Raw genomic sequence first — 15,000 nt, 5'->3', positions numbered from 1 at the left:
GGTCGACACACCATTTTTCTCTTTCAAATATGTACAAGTTTTGCCACATTCCGCGCTTGTAACATATCTTCTTTAACGCTCAATTTCTTTCATTTTTCTACCATACAGATATTTTACCGTACGCCCAAAAACGTACGTATTATATTTTTGTTCTATCATAAAATCACATTTTTCTACGTACGCCAGCTTCGTACGTTTCTATCTTTGCCTTCATAAAATCACAAGATAATTTTATCTTCAAGAGTCTCGCTATTAACATCTTGTAAGATAAATGTACGTCCCAGCTAAAACGTACAAATACTTCAAGTTAAGTAATAATATATCATCGCTATTGACAAATTTTTAAGATCCAAGACACAGTTCTCTCTATATGTTTTAATATTTTTTATGTACTCAAATATATTCAAAGGAAAAAGTACATGGGTGATGCCATAGTCGTGGAAGCGCGTACGCTCACGCTGATCTTCTGACCGCCGGAAGCACGAAACCTCTGATCTGGGCAAAATCGGCAAGCCGAGGAAGAACGGACAGGACACATGCTGGACTGGCGAGAAAGCGTGTTCTTCCGCTCGCGCTAGGCATTTCGATTTCTGACACCTCTTGATTTAAAAAATCAGTTTTTTGATAGTTTTCTCTCTCCACTGGGCTATTCATTTTAGCCACAGTTTTCAATTGGTACGATTTGCTTCCAAATCTTACAGATGCATTTTAAAAAATTTTTCCATCGCTCGGACAGAAGAGTCGATTGCTCAGTGAGTACGAGTATACATACAAAGTGCATACGGGTAACCAACCCCGTAGGGCTTGCCACATATGGGCCATTCGGTCAAAGACACCGACCCGTGGCCACGCTGTGTGGAGAAAAGTCCGTAACGTAAACGGCACGAAACAGTCAGGACCGAAGCCCCGAAGGAGCTCTGAGACAGCTTCTCGACCGAGATCGTAGAATTGGCCCAAAACCCGCTCTGCTCCGTCCGCCTCGCACGGACCGTGTATCTCTTATAGATACCGAACGGCCGGCAAGGACGCCGGCGCCGCCGGCCGAATAGCACGCGCGCTTATGAGTGTAAACCGCCGCGGCAACAGACCGCCCGGCCGTGCTGTTGTAACATAGCGCGTGAACGAACGAAAAAAATTTTTATAGTAAACATTAAAATAAATTACACTACCGTAAACTAGACAAAAAATTACACATTTTTTCCCAATATGAAAATTTTCACAAACTTTTTAAAGTCCCATCGCATCGAGTAAACTTTTTTAATAACGCGTCCGCACGATTCTAAATGCTTAATCCATATGTGAAATCGTTCACTGATCACGAATATCGTATTTAAAAAAATTACAAAAATTTATTTTTCAAAATAATCAAAAAAAACCGAAAAATCACAAGAGTAAAGTACCATTATTTTAAACAACATGTCGTTCTAAATGCTTAATCCCTATGTAAAAAAGTTATTTAAGCAAGAATATGTAATTGAAAAAAATTAGAAAAATTTATTTTAGCCGTAAATCGAAAATAATGGGGACACCGGAGCTGTTCGAAGCGCCGAGACGCGCCGCGTACGGCCGAATATTTTCTAAGTCCCAACGTACCGATCAAGAGTAAAGTACCATTTTCCTACATTAGATTTCGTTCTAAATGCTTAATCCCTATGTAAAAACGTTAGTTAAGCAAGAATATCGTATTTTTAAAAAAATCTAATGATACGATTTTCCAGAAAATTGAAAAAACCGAAAAATGTCAAGAGTAAAGTGCCATTTTCTGACATTAGATTTCGTTCTAAATGCTTAATCCCTATGTAGAAACGTTAGTTAAGCAAGAATATCGTATTTTTAAAAAAATCTAATGATAGGATTTTTCAGAAAATTGAAAAAACCGTAAAATGTCAAGAGTAAAGTGCCCTTATTTTAAACAATGTATCGTTCTAAATGCTTAATCCCTATGTAAAAAAGTTATTTTAGCAGGAATATGTTATTGAAAAAAATTAGAAAAATTTATTTTAGCCGTAAATCGAAAATAATGGGGACACCGGAGCTGTTCGAAGCGCCGAGCGCGCCGCGTACGCCCGAATATTTTCAAAGTCCCAACGTACCGATCAAGAGTAAAGTACCATTTTCCTACATTAGATTTCGTTCTAAATGCTTAATCCCTATGTAAAAACGTTAGTTAAGCAAGAATATCGTATTTTAAAAAAAATCTAATGATAGGATTTTCCAGAAAATTGAAAAAACCGAAAAATGTCAAGAGTAAAGTGCCATTTTCTGACATTAGATTTCGTTCTAAATGCTTAATCCCTATGTAGAAAGGTTAGTTAAGCAAGATTATCGTATTTTTAAAAAAATCTAATGATAGGATTTTTCAGAAAATTGAAAAAACCGTAAAATGTCAAGAGTAAAGTGCCCTTATTTTAAACATTATATCGTTCTAAATGCTTAATCCCTATGTAAAAAAGTTATCTAAGCAAGAATATGTTATTGAATAAAATGAGAAAAATTTATTTTAGCCGTAAATCGAAAATAATGGGTCGAGCGAATCGGTCGATTGCGCCGAGACGCGCTATGATGCAACAGACGAGCGATTGGAACGCCCGAATATTTTCAAAGTCCCAACGTACCGATCAAGAGTAAAGTACCATTTTCCTACATTAGATTTCGTTCTAAATGCTTAATCCCTATGTAAAAACGTTAGTTAAGCAAGAATATCGTATTTTTAAAAAAATCTAATGATAGGATTTTCCAGAAAATTGAAAAAACCGAAAAATGTCAAGAGTAAAGTGCCATTTTCTGACATTAGATTTCGTTCTAAATGCTTAATCCCTATGTAGAAACGTTAGTTAAGCAAGAATATCGTATTTTTAAAAAAATCTAATGATAGGATTTTTCAGAAAATTGAAAAAACCGTAAAATGTCAAGAGTAAAGTGCCCTTACTTTAAACAATGCATCGTTCTAAATGCTTAATCCCTATGTAAAAAAGTTATTTAAGCAGGAATATGTTATTGAAAAAAATTAGAAAAATTTATTTTAGCCGTAAATCGAAAATAATGGATCGAGCGAATCGGTCGATTGCGCCGAGACGCGCTATGATGCAACAGACGAGCGATTGGAACCCCCGAATATTTTCAAAGTCCCAACGTACCGATCAAGAGTAAAGTACCATTTTCCTACATTAGATTTCGTTCTAAATGCTTAATCCCTATGTAAAAACGTTAGTTAAGCAAGAATATCGTATTTTTAAAAAAATCTAATGATACGATTTTCCAGAAAATTGAAAAAACCGAAAAATGTCAAGAGTAAAGTGCCATTTTCTGACATTAGATTTCGTTCTAAATGCTTAATCCCTATGTAGAAACGTTAGTTAAGCAAGAATATCGTATTTTTAAAAAAATCTAATGATAGGATTTTTCAGAAAATTGAAAAAACCGTAAAATGTCAAGAGTAAAGTGCCCTTACTTTAAACAATGTATCGTTCTAAATGCTTAATCCCTATGTAAAAAAGTTATTTAAGCAGGAATATGTTATTGAAAAAAATTAGAAAAATTTATTTTAGCCGTAAATCGAAAATAATGGATCGAGCGAATCGGTCGATTGCGCCGAGACGCGCTATGATGCAACAGACGAGCGATTGGAACCCCCGAATATTTTCAAAGTCCCAACGTACCGATCAAGAGTAAAGTACCATTTTCCTACATTAGATTTCGTTCTAAATGCTTAATCCCTATGTAAAAACGTTAGTTAAGCAAGAATATCGTATTTTTAAAAAAATCTAATGATACGATTTTCCAGAAAATTGAAAAAACCGAAAAATGTCAAGAGTAAAGTGCCATTTTCTGACATTAGATTTCGTTCTAAATGCTTAATCCCTATGTAGAAAGGTTAGTTAAGCAAGATTATCGTATTTTTAAAAAAATCTAATGATAGGATTTTTCAGAAAATTGAAAAAACCGTAAAATGTCAAGAGTAAAGTGCCCTTATTTTAAACATTATATCGTTCTAAATGCTTAATCCCTATGTAAAAAAGTTATCTAAGCAAGAATATGTTATTGAATAAAATGAGAAAAATTTATTTTAGCCGTAAATCGAAAATAATGGGTCGAGCGAATCGGTCGATTGCGCCGAGACGCGCTATGATGCAACAGACGAGCGATTGGAACGCCCGAATATTTTCAAAGTCCCAACGTACCGATCAAGAGTAAAGTACCATTTTCCTACATTAGATTTCGTTCTAAATGCTTAATCCCTATGTAAAAACGTTAGTTAAGCAAGAATATCGTATTTTTAAAAAAATCTAATGATAGGATTTTCCAGAAAATTGAAAAAACCGAAAAATGTCAAGAGTAAAGTGCCATTTTCTGACATTAGATTTCGTTCTAAATGCTTAATCCCTATGTAGAAACGTTAGTTAAGCAAGAATATCGTATTTTTAAAAAAATCTAATGATAGGATTTTTCAGAAAATTGAAAAAACCGTAAAATGTCAAGAGTAAAGTGCCCTTACTTTAAACAATGCATCGTTCTAAATGCTTAATCCCTATGTAAAAAAGTTATTTAAGCAGGAATATGTTATTGAAAAAAATTAGAAAAATTTATTTTAGCCGTAAATCGAAAATAATGGATCGAGCGAATCGGTCGATTGCGCCGAGACGCGCTATGATGCAACAGACGAGCGATTGGAACCCCCGAATATTTTCAAAGTCCCAACGTACCGATCAAGAGTAAAGTACCATTTTCCTACATTAGATTTCGTTCTAAATGCTTAATCCCTATGTAAAAACGTTAGTTAAGCAAGAATATCGTATTTTTAAAAAAATCTAATGATACGATTTTCCAGAAAATTGAAAAAACCGAAAAATGTCAAGAGTAAAGTGCCATTTTCTGACATTAGATTTCGTTCTAAATGCTTAATCCCTATGTAGAAACGTTAGTTAAGCAAGAATATCGTATTTTTAAAAAAATCTAATGATAGGATTTTTCAGAAAATTGAAAAAACCGTAAAATGTCAAGAGTAAAGTGCCCTTACTTTAAACAATGTATCGTTCTAAATGCTTAATCCCTATGTAAAAAAGTTATTTAAGCAGGAATATGTTATTGAAAAAAATTAGAAAAATTTATTTTAGCCGTAAATCGAAAATAATGGATCGAGCGAATCGGTCGATTGCGCCGAGACGCGCTATGATGCAACAGACGAGCGATTGGAACCCCCGAATATTTTCAAAGTCCCAACGTACCGATCAAGAGTAAAGTACCATTTTCCTACATTAGATTTCGTTCTAAATGCTTAATCCCTATGTAAAAACGTTAGTTAAGCAAGAATATCGTATTTTTAAAAAAATCTAATGATACGATTTTCCAGAAAATTGAAAAAACCGAAAAATGTCAAGAGTAAAGTGCCATTTTCTGACATTAGATTTCGTTCTAAATGCTTAATCCCTATGTAGAAACGTTAGTTAAGCAAGAATATCGTATTTTTAAAAAAATCTAATGATAGGATTTTTCAGAAAATTGAAAAAACCGTAAAATGTCAAGAGTAAAGTGCCCTTACTTTAAACAATGCATCGTTCTAAATGCTTAATCCCTATGTAAAAAAGTTATTTAAGCAGGAATATGTTATTGAAAAAAATTAGAAAAATTTATTTTAGCCGTAAATCGAAAATAATGGGTCGAGCGAATCGGTCGATTGCGCCGAGACGCGCTATGATGCAACAGACGAGCGATTGGAACGCCCGAATATTTTCAAAGTCCCAACGTACCGATCAAGAGTAAAGTACCATTTTCCTACATTAGATTTCGTTCTAAATGCTTAATCCCTATGTAAAAACGTTAGTTAAGCAAGAATATCGTATTTTTAAAAAAATCTAATGATAGGATTTTCCAGAAAATTGAAAAAACCGAAAAATGTCAAGAGTAAAGTGCCATTTTCTGACATTAGATTTCGTTCTAAATGCTTAATCCCTATGTAGAAACGTTAGTTAAGCAAGAATATCGTATTTTTAAAAAAATCTAATGATAGGATTTTTCAGAAAATTGAAAAAACCGTAAAATGTCAAGAGTAAAGTGCCCTTACTTTAAACAATGCATCGTTCTAAATGCTTAATCCCTATGTAAAAAAGTTATTTAAGCAGGAATATGTTATTGAAAAAAATTAGAAAAATTTATTTTAGCCGTAAATCGAAAATAATGGATCGAGCGAATCGGTCGATTGCGCCGAGACGCGCTATGATGCAACAGACGAGCGATTGGAACCCCCGAATATTTTCAAAGTCCCAACGTACCGATCAAGAGTAAAGTACCATTTTCCTACATTAGATTTCGTTCTAAATGCTTAATCCCTATGTAAAAACGTTAGTTAAGCAAGAATATCGTATTTTTAAAAAAATCTAATGATACGATTTTCCAGAAAATTGAAAAAACCGAAAAATGTCAAGAGTAAAGTGCCATTTTCTGACATTAGATTTCGTTCTAAATGCTTAATCCCTATGTAGAAACGTTAGTTAAGCAAGAATATCGTATTTTTAAAAAAATCTAATGATAGGATTTTTCAGAAAATTGAAAAAACCGTAAAATGTCAAGAGTAAAGTGCCCTTACTTTAAACAATGTATCGTTCTAAATGCTTAATCCCTATGTAAAAAAGTTATTTAAGCAGGAATATGTTATTGAAAAAAATTAGAAAAATTTATTTTAGCCGTAAATCGAAAATAATGGATCGAGCGAATCGGTCGATTGCGCCGAGACGCGCTATGATGCAACAGACGAGCGATTGGAACCCCCGAATATTTTCAAAGTCCCAACGTACCGATCAAGAGTAAAGTACCATTTTCCTACATTAGATTTCGTTCTAAATGCTTAATCCCTATGTAAAAACGTTAGTTAAGCAAGAATATCGTATTTTTAAAAAAATCTAATGATACGATTTTCCAGAAAATTGAAAAAACCGAAAAATGTCAAGAGTAAAGTGCCATTTTCTGACATTAGATTTCGTTCTAAATGCTTAATCCCTATGTAGAAACGTTAGTTAAGCAAGAATATCGTATTTTTAAAAAAATCTAATGATAGGATTTTTCAGAAAATTGAAAAAACCGTAAAATGTCAAGAGTAAAGTGCCCTTACTTTAAACAATGTATCGTTCTAAATGCTTAATCCCTATGTAAAAAAGTTATTTAAGCAGGAATATGTTATTGAAAAAAATTAGAAAAATTTATTTTAGCCGTAAATCGAAAATAATGGGGACACCGGAGCTGTTCGAAGCGCCGAGCGCGCCGCGTACGCCCGAATATTTTCAAAGTCCCAACGTACCGATCAAGAGTAAAGTACCATTTTCCTACATTAGATTTCGTTCTAAATGCTTAATCCCTATGTAAAAACGTTAGTTAAGCAAGAATATCGTATTTTAAAAAAAATCTAATGATAGGATTTTCCAGAAAAATGAAAAAACCGAAAAATGTCAAGAGTAAAGTGCCATTTTCTGACATTAGATTTCGTTCTAAATGCTTAATCCCTATGTAGAAACGTTAGTTAAGCAAGAATATCGTATTTTTAAAAAAATCTAATGATAGGATTTCCCAGAAAATTGAAAAAACCGAAAAATGTCAAGAGTAAAGTGCCATTTTCTGACATTAGATTTCGTTCTAAATGCTTAATCCCTATGTAGAAACGTTAGTTAAGCAAGAATATCGTATTTTTAAAAAAATCTAATGATAGGATTTTTCAGAAGATTGAAAAAACCGTAAAATGTCAAGAGTAAAGTGCCCTTATTTTAAACAATGTATCGTTCTAAATGCTTAATCCCTATGTAAAAAAGTTATTTAAGCAGGAATATGTTATTGAAAAAAATTAGAAAAATTTATTTTAGCCGTAAATCGAAAATAATGGATCGAGCGAATCGGTCGATTGCGCCGAGACGCGCTATGATGCAACAGACGAGCGATTGGAACGCCCGAATATTTTCAAAGTCCCAACGTACCGATCAAGAGTAAAGTACCATTTTCCTACATTAGATTTCGTTCTAAATGCTTAATCCCTATGTAAAAACGTTAGTTAAGCAAGAATATCGTATTTTTAAAAAAATCTAATGATAGGATTTTCCAGAAAATTGAAAAAACCGAAAAATGTCAAGAGTAAAGTGCCATTTTCTGACATTAGATTTCGTTCTAAATGCTTAATCCCTATGTAGAAACGTTAGTTAAGCAAGAATATCGTATTTTTAAAAAAATCTAATGATAGGATTTTTCAGAAAATTGAAAAAACCGTAAAATGTCAAGAGTAAAGTGCCCTTACTTTAAACAATGCATCGTTCTAAATGCTTAATCCCTATGTAAAAAAGTTATTTAAGCAGGAATATGTTATTGAAAAAAATTAGAAAAATTTATTTTAGCCGTAAATCGAAAATAATGGATCGAGCGAATCGGTCGATTGCGCCGAGACGCGCTATGATGCAACAGACGAGCGATTGGAACCCCCGAATATTTTCAAAGTCCCAACGTACCGATCAAGAGTAAAGTACCATTTTCCTACATTAGATTTCGTTCTAAATGCTTAATCCCTATGTAAAAACGTTAGTTAAGCAAGAATATCGTATTTTTAAAAAAATCTAATGATACGATTTTCCAGAAAATTGAAAAAACCGAAAAATGTCAAGAGTAAAGTGCCATTTTCTGACATTAGATTTCGTTCTAAATGCTTAATCCCTATGTAGAAACGTTAGTTAAGCAAGAATATCGTATTTTTAAAAAAATCTAATGATAGGATTTTTCAGAAAATTGAAAAAACCGTAAAATGTCAAGAGTAAAGTGCCCTTACTTTAAACAATGTATCGTTCTAAATGCTTAATCCCTATGTAAAAAAGTTATTTAAGCAGGAATATGTTATTGAAAAAAATTAGAAAAATTTATTTTAGCCGTAAATCGAAAATAATGGATCGAGCGAATCGGTCGATTGCGCCGAGACGCGCTATGATGCAACAGACGAGCGATTGGAACCCCCGAATATTTTCAAAGTCCCAACGTACCGATCAAGAGTAAAGTACCATTTTCCTACATTAGATTTCGTTCTAAATGCTTAATCCCTATGTAAAAACGTTAGTTAAGCAAGAATATCGTATTTTTAAAAAAATCTAATGATACGATTTTCCAGAAAATTGAAAAAACCGAAAAATGTCAAGAGTAAAGTGCCATTTTCTGACATTAGATTTCGTTCTAAATGCTTAATCCCTATGTAGAAAGGTTAGTTAAGCAAGATTATCGTATTTTTAAAAAAATCTAATGATAGGATTTTTCAGAAAATTGAAAAAACCGTAAAATGTCAAGAGTAAAGTGCCCTTATTTTAAACATTATATCGTTCTAAATGCTTAATCCCTATGTAAAAAAGTTATCTAAGCAAGAATATGTTATTGAATAAAATGAGAAAAATTTATTTTAGCCGTAAATCGAAAATAATGGGTCGAGCGAATCGGTCGATTGCGCCGAGACGCGCTATGATGCAACAGACGAGCGATTGGAACCCCCGAATATTTTCAAAGTCCCAACGTACCGATCAAGAGTAAAGTACCATTTTCCTACATTAGATTTCGTTCTAAATGCTTAATCCCTATGTAAAAACGTTAGTTAAGCAAGAATATCGTATTTTTAAAAAAATCTAATGATACGATTTTCCAGAAAATTGAAAAAACCGAAAAATGTCAAGAGTAAAGTGCCATTTTCTGACATTAGATTTCGTTCTAAATGCTTAATCCCTATGTAGAAACGTTAGTTAAGCAAGAATATCGTATTTTTAAAAAAATCTAATGATAGGATTTTTCAGAAAATTGAAAAAACCGTAAAATGTCAAGAGTAAAGTGCCCTTACTTTAAACAATGTATCGTTCTAAATGCTTAATCCCTATGTAAAAAAGTTATTTAAGCAGGAATATGTTATTGAAAAAAATTAGAAAAATTTATTTTAGCCGTAAATCGAAAATAATGGATCGAGCGAATCGGTCGATTGCGCCGAGACGCGCTATGATGCAACAGACGAGCGATTGGAACCCCCGAATATTTTCAAAGTCCCAACGTACCGATCAAGAGTAAAGTACCATTTTCCTACATTAGATTTCGTTCTAAATGCTTAATCCCTATGTAAAAACGTTAGTTAAGCAAGAATATCGTATTTTTAAAAAAATCTAATGATACGATTTTCCAGAAAATTGAAAAAACCGAAAAATGTCAAGAGTAAAGTGCCATTTTCTGACATTAGATTTCGTTCTAAATGCTTAATCCCTATGTAGAAACGTTAGTTAAGCAAGAATATCGTATTTTTAAAAAAATCTAATGATAGGATTTTTCAGAAAATTGAAAAAACCGTAAAATGTCAAGAGTAAAGTGCCCTTACTTTAAACAATGTATCGTTCTAAATGCTTAATCCCTATGTAAAAAAGTTAGTTAAGCAGGAATATGTTATTGAAAAAAATTAGAAAAATTTATTTTAGCCGTAAATCGAAAATAATGGGGACACCGGAGCTGTTCGAAGCGCCGAGCGCGCCGCGTACGCCCGAATATTTTCAAAGTCCCAACGTACCGATCAAGAGTAAAGTACCATTTTCCTACATTAGATTTCGTTCTAAATGCTTAATCCCTATGTAAAAACGTTAGTTAAGCAAGAATATCGTATTTTTAAAAAAATCTAATGATAGGATTTTCCAGAAAATTGAAAAAACCGAAAAATGTCAAGAGTAAAGTGCCATTTTCTGACATTAGATTTCGTTCTAAATGCTTAATCCCTATGTAGAAACGTTAGTTAAGCAAGAATATCGTATTTTTAAAAAAATCTAATGATAGGATTTTTCAGAAAATTGAAAAAACCGTAAAATGTCAAGAGTAAAGTGCCCTTATTTTAAACAATGTATCGTTCTAAATGCTTAATCCCTATGTAAAAAAGTTATTTAAGCAGGAATATGTTATTGAAAAAAATTAGAAAAATTTATTTTAGCCGTAAATCGAAAATAATGGGGACACCGGAGCTGTTCGAAGCGCCGAGCGCGCCGCGTACGCCCGAATATTTTCAAAGTCCCAACGTACCGATCAAGAGTAAAGTACCATTTTCCTACATTAGATTTCGTTCTAAATGCTTAATCCCTATGTAAAAACGTTAGTTAAGCAAGAATATCGTATTTTAAAAAAAATCTAATGATAGGATTTTCCAGAAAATTGAAAAAACCGAAAAATGTCAAGAGTAAAGTGCCATTTTCTGACATTAGATTTCGTTCTAAATGCTTAATCCCTATGTAGAAAGGTTAGTTAAGCAAGATTATCGTATTTTTAAAAAAATCTAATGATAGGATTTTTCAGAAAATTGAAAAAACCGTAAAATGTCAAGAGTAAAGTGCCCTTATTTTAAACATTATATCGTTCTAAATGCTTAATCCCTATGTAAAAAAGTTATCTAAGCAAGAATATGTTATTGAATAAAATGAGAAAAATTTATTTTAGCCGTAAATCGAAAATAATGGGTCGAGCGAATCGGTCGATTGCGCCGAGACGCGCTATGATGCAACAGACGAGCGATTGGAACGCCCGAATATTTTCAAAGTCCCAACGTACCGATCAAGAGTAAAGTACCATTTTCCTACATTAGATTTCGTTCTAAATGCTTAATCCCTATGTAAAAACGTTAGTTAAGCAAGAATATCGTATTTTTAAAAAAATCTAATGATAGGATTTTCCAGAAAATTGAAAAAACCGAAAAATGTCAAGAGTAAAGTGCCATTTTCTGACATTAGATTTCGTTCTAAATGCTTAATCCCTATGTAGAAACGTTAGTTAAGCAAGAATATCGTATTTTTAAAAAAATCTAATGATAGGATTTTTCAGAAAATTGAAAAAACCGTAAAATGTCAAGAGTAAAGTGCCCTTACTTTAAACAATGCATCGTTCTAAATGCTTAATCCCTATGTAAAAAAGTTATTTAAGCAGGAATATGTTATTGAAAAAAATTAGAAAAATTTATTTTAGCCGTAAATCGAAAATAATGGATCGAGCGAATCGGTCGATTGCGCCGAGACGCGCTATGATGCAACAGACGAGCGATTGGAACCCCCGAATATTTTCAAAGTCCCAACGTACCGATCAAGAGTAAAGTACCATTTTCCTACATTAGATTTCGTTCTAAATGCTTAATCCCTATGTAAAAACGTTAGTTAAGCAAGAATATCGTATTTTTAAAAAAATCTAATGATACGATTTTCCAGAAAATTGAAAAAACCGAAAAATGTCAAGAGTAAAGTGCCATTTTCTGACATTAGATTTCGTTCTAAATGCTTAATCCCTATGTAGAAACGTTAGTTAAGCAAGAATATCGTATTTTTAAAAAAATCTAATGATAGGATTTTTCAGAAGATTGAAAAAACCGTAAAATGTCAAGAGTAAAGTGCCCTTATTTTAAACAATGTATCGTTCTAAATGCTTAATCCCTATGTAAAAAAGTTATTTAAGCAGGAATATGTTATTGAAAAAAATTAGAAAAATTTATTTTAGCCGTAAATCGAAAAGAAGTCTGTTCGTTTCTCTGTCTCTCTCGCGCGATCGAACTATCGATGTTTCCCGACAAACTATTGGAAGTTTAATTAAATTTTATACATGAAATTACTCGTTTTGATCCCCGCTACACAGCCGTATACTTTTTATAATTTTGTGGAATCGGGAACCTTGAAATATTTAACATAACGCGGATCGACTGTCTCTGTCTCTTTCTAGATCGGAAGAATCGATGTTTCCCGGCAAACTATTGGGAGTTTAATTAAACTTTATACATGAAATTACTCGTTCTGATCCCCGCTACACAGCCGTATACTTTTTATAATTTTGTGGAATCGGGAACCTCGAAATATTTATCATAACGCGGATCGACTGTCTCTGTCTCTTTCTAGATCGGAAGAATCGATGTTTCCCGGCAAACTATTGGGAGTTTAATTAAACTTTATACATGAAATTACTCGTTTTGGTCCCCGCTACACAGCCGTATACTTTTTATAATTTTGTGGAATCGGGAACCTCGAAATATTTATCATAACGCGGATCGACTGTCTCTGTCTCTTTCTAGATCGGAAGAATCGATGTTTCCCGGCAAACTATTGGGAGTTTAATTAAACTTTATACATGAAATTACTCGTTCTGATCCCCGCTACACAGCCGTATACTTTTTATAATTTTGTGGAATCGGGAACCTTGAAATATTTAACATAACGCGGATCGACTGTCTCTGTCTCTTTCTAGATCGGAAGAATCGATGTTTCCCGGCAAACTATTGGGAGTTTAATTAAACTTTATACATGAAATTACTCGTTCTGATCCCCGCTACACAGCCGTATACTTTTTATAATTTTGTGGAATCGGGAACCTCGAAATATTTATCATAACGCGGATCGACTGTCTCTGTCTCTTTCTAGATCGGAATAATCGATGTTTCCCGGCAAACTATTGGGAGTTTAATTAAACTTTATACATGAAATTACTCGTTTTGGTCCCCGCTACACAGCCGTATACTTTTTATAATTTTATGGAATCGGGAACCTTGAAATATTTAACATAACGCGGATCGACTGTCTCTGTCTCTTTCTAGATCGGAATAATCGATGTTTCCCGGCAAACTATTGGGAGATTAATTAAACTTTATACACGAAATTACTCGTTTTGATCCCCGCTACACAGCCGTATACTTTTTATAATTTTGTGGAATCGGTAACCTTGAGATATTTAACATAACGCGGATCGACTGTCTCTGTCTCTTTCTAGATCGGAATTATCGATGTTTCCCGGCAAAGTAATGGGAGATTAATTAAACTTTATACACGAAATTACTCGTTTTGATCCCCGCTACACAGCCGTATACTTTTTATAATTTTGTGGAATCGGGAACCTTGAAATATTTAACATAACGCGGATCGACTGTCTCTGTCTCTTTCTAGATCGGAAGAATCGATGTTTCCCGGCAAACTATTGGGAGTTTAATTAAACTTTATACATGAAATTACTCGTTTTGGTCCCCGCTACACAGCCGTATACTTTTTATAATTTTGTGGAATCGGGAACCTCGAAATATTTATCATAACGCGGATCGACTGTCTCTGTCTCTTTCTAGATCGGAAGAATCGATGTTTCCCGGCAAACTATTGGGAGTTTAATTAAACTTTATACATGAAATTACTCGTTCTGATCCCCGCTACACAGCCGTATACTTTTTATAATTTTGTGGAATCGGGAACCTTGAAATATTTAACATAACGCGGATCGACTGTCTCTGTCTCTTTCTAGATCGGAATAATCGATGTTTCCCGGCAAACTAATGGGATATTAATTAAACTTTATACACGAAATTACTCGTTTTGATCCCCGCTACACAGCCGTATACTTTTTATAATTTTGTGGAATCGGGAACCTTGAAATATTTAACATAACGCGGATCGACTGTCTCTGTCTCTTTCTAGATCGGAATAATCGATGTTTCCCGGCAAACTATTGGGAGTTTAATTAAACTTTATACATGAAATTACTCGTTTTGATCCCCGCTACACAGCCGTATACTTTTTATAATTTTGTGGAATCGGGAACCTTGAGATATTTAACATAACGCGGATCGACTGTCTCTGTCTCTTTCTAGATCGGAATAATCGATGTTTCCCGGCAAACTAATGGGAGTTTAATTAAACTTTATACACGAAATTACTCGTTTTGATCCCCGCTACACAGCCGTATACTTTTTATAATTTTGTGGAATCGGGAACCTTGAGATATTTAACATAACGCGGATCGACTGTCTCTGTCTCTTTCTAGATCGGAATTATCGATGTTTCCCGGAAACTAATGGGATATTAATTAAACTTTATACACGAAATTACTCGTTTTGGTCCCTGCTACACAGCCGTATACTTTTTATAATTTTGTGGAATCGGGAACCTTGAAATATTTAACATAACGCGGATCGACTGTCTCTCTCTCTTTCTAGATCGGAATAATCGATGTTTCCCGGCAAACTAT

The sequence above is a fragment of the Megalopta genalis genome, unplaced genomic scaffold (assembly GCF_051020955.1).
Source record: "Megalopta genalis isolate 19385.01 unplaced genomic scaffold, iyMegGena1_principal scaffold0676, whole genome shotgun sequence".
In the NCBI taxonomy this organism is placed as follows: domain Eukaryota; kingdom Metazoa; phylum Arthropoda; class Insecta; order Hymenoptera; family Halictidae; genus Megalopta; species Megalopta genalis.
Note: the sequence above shows the minus strand (reverse complement) of the source record.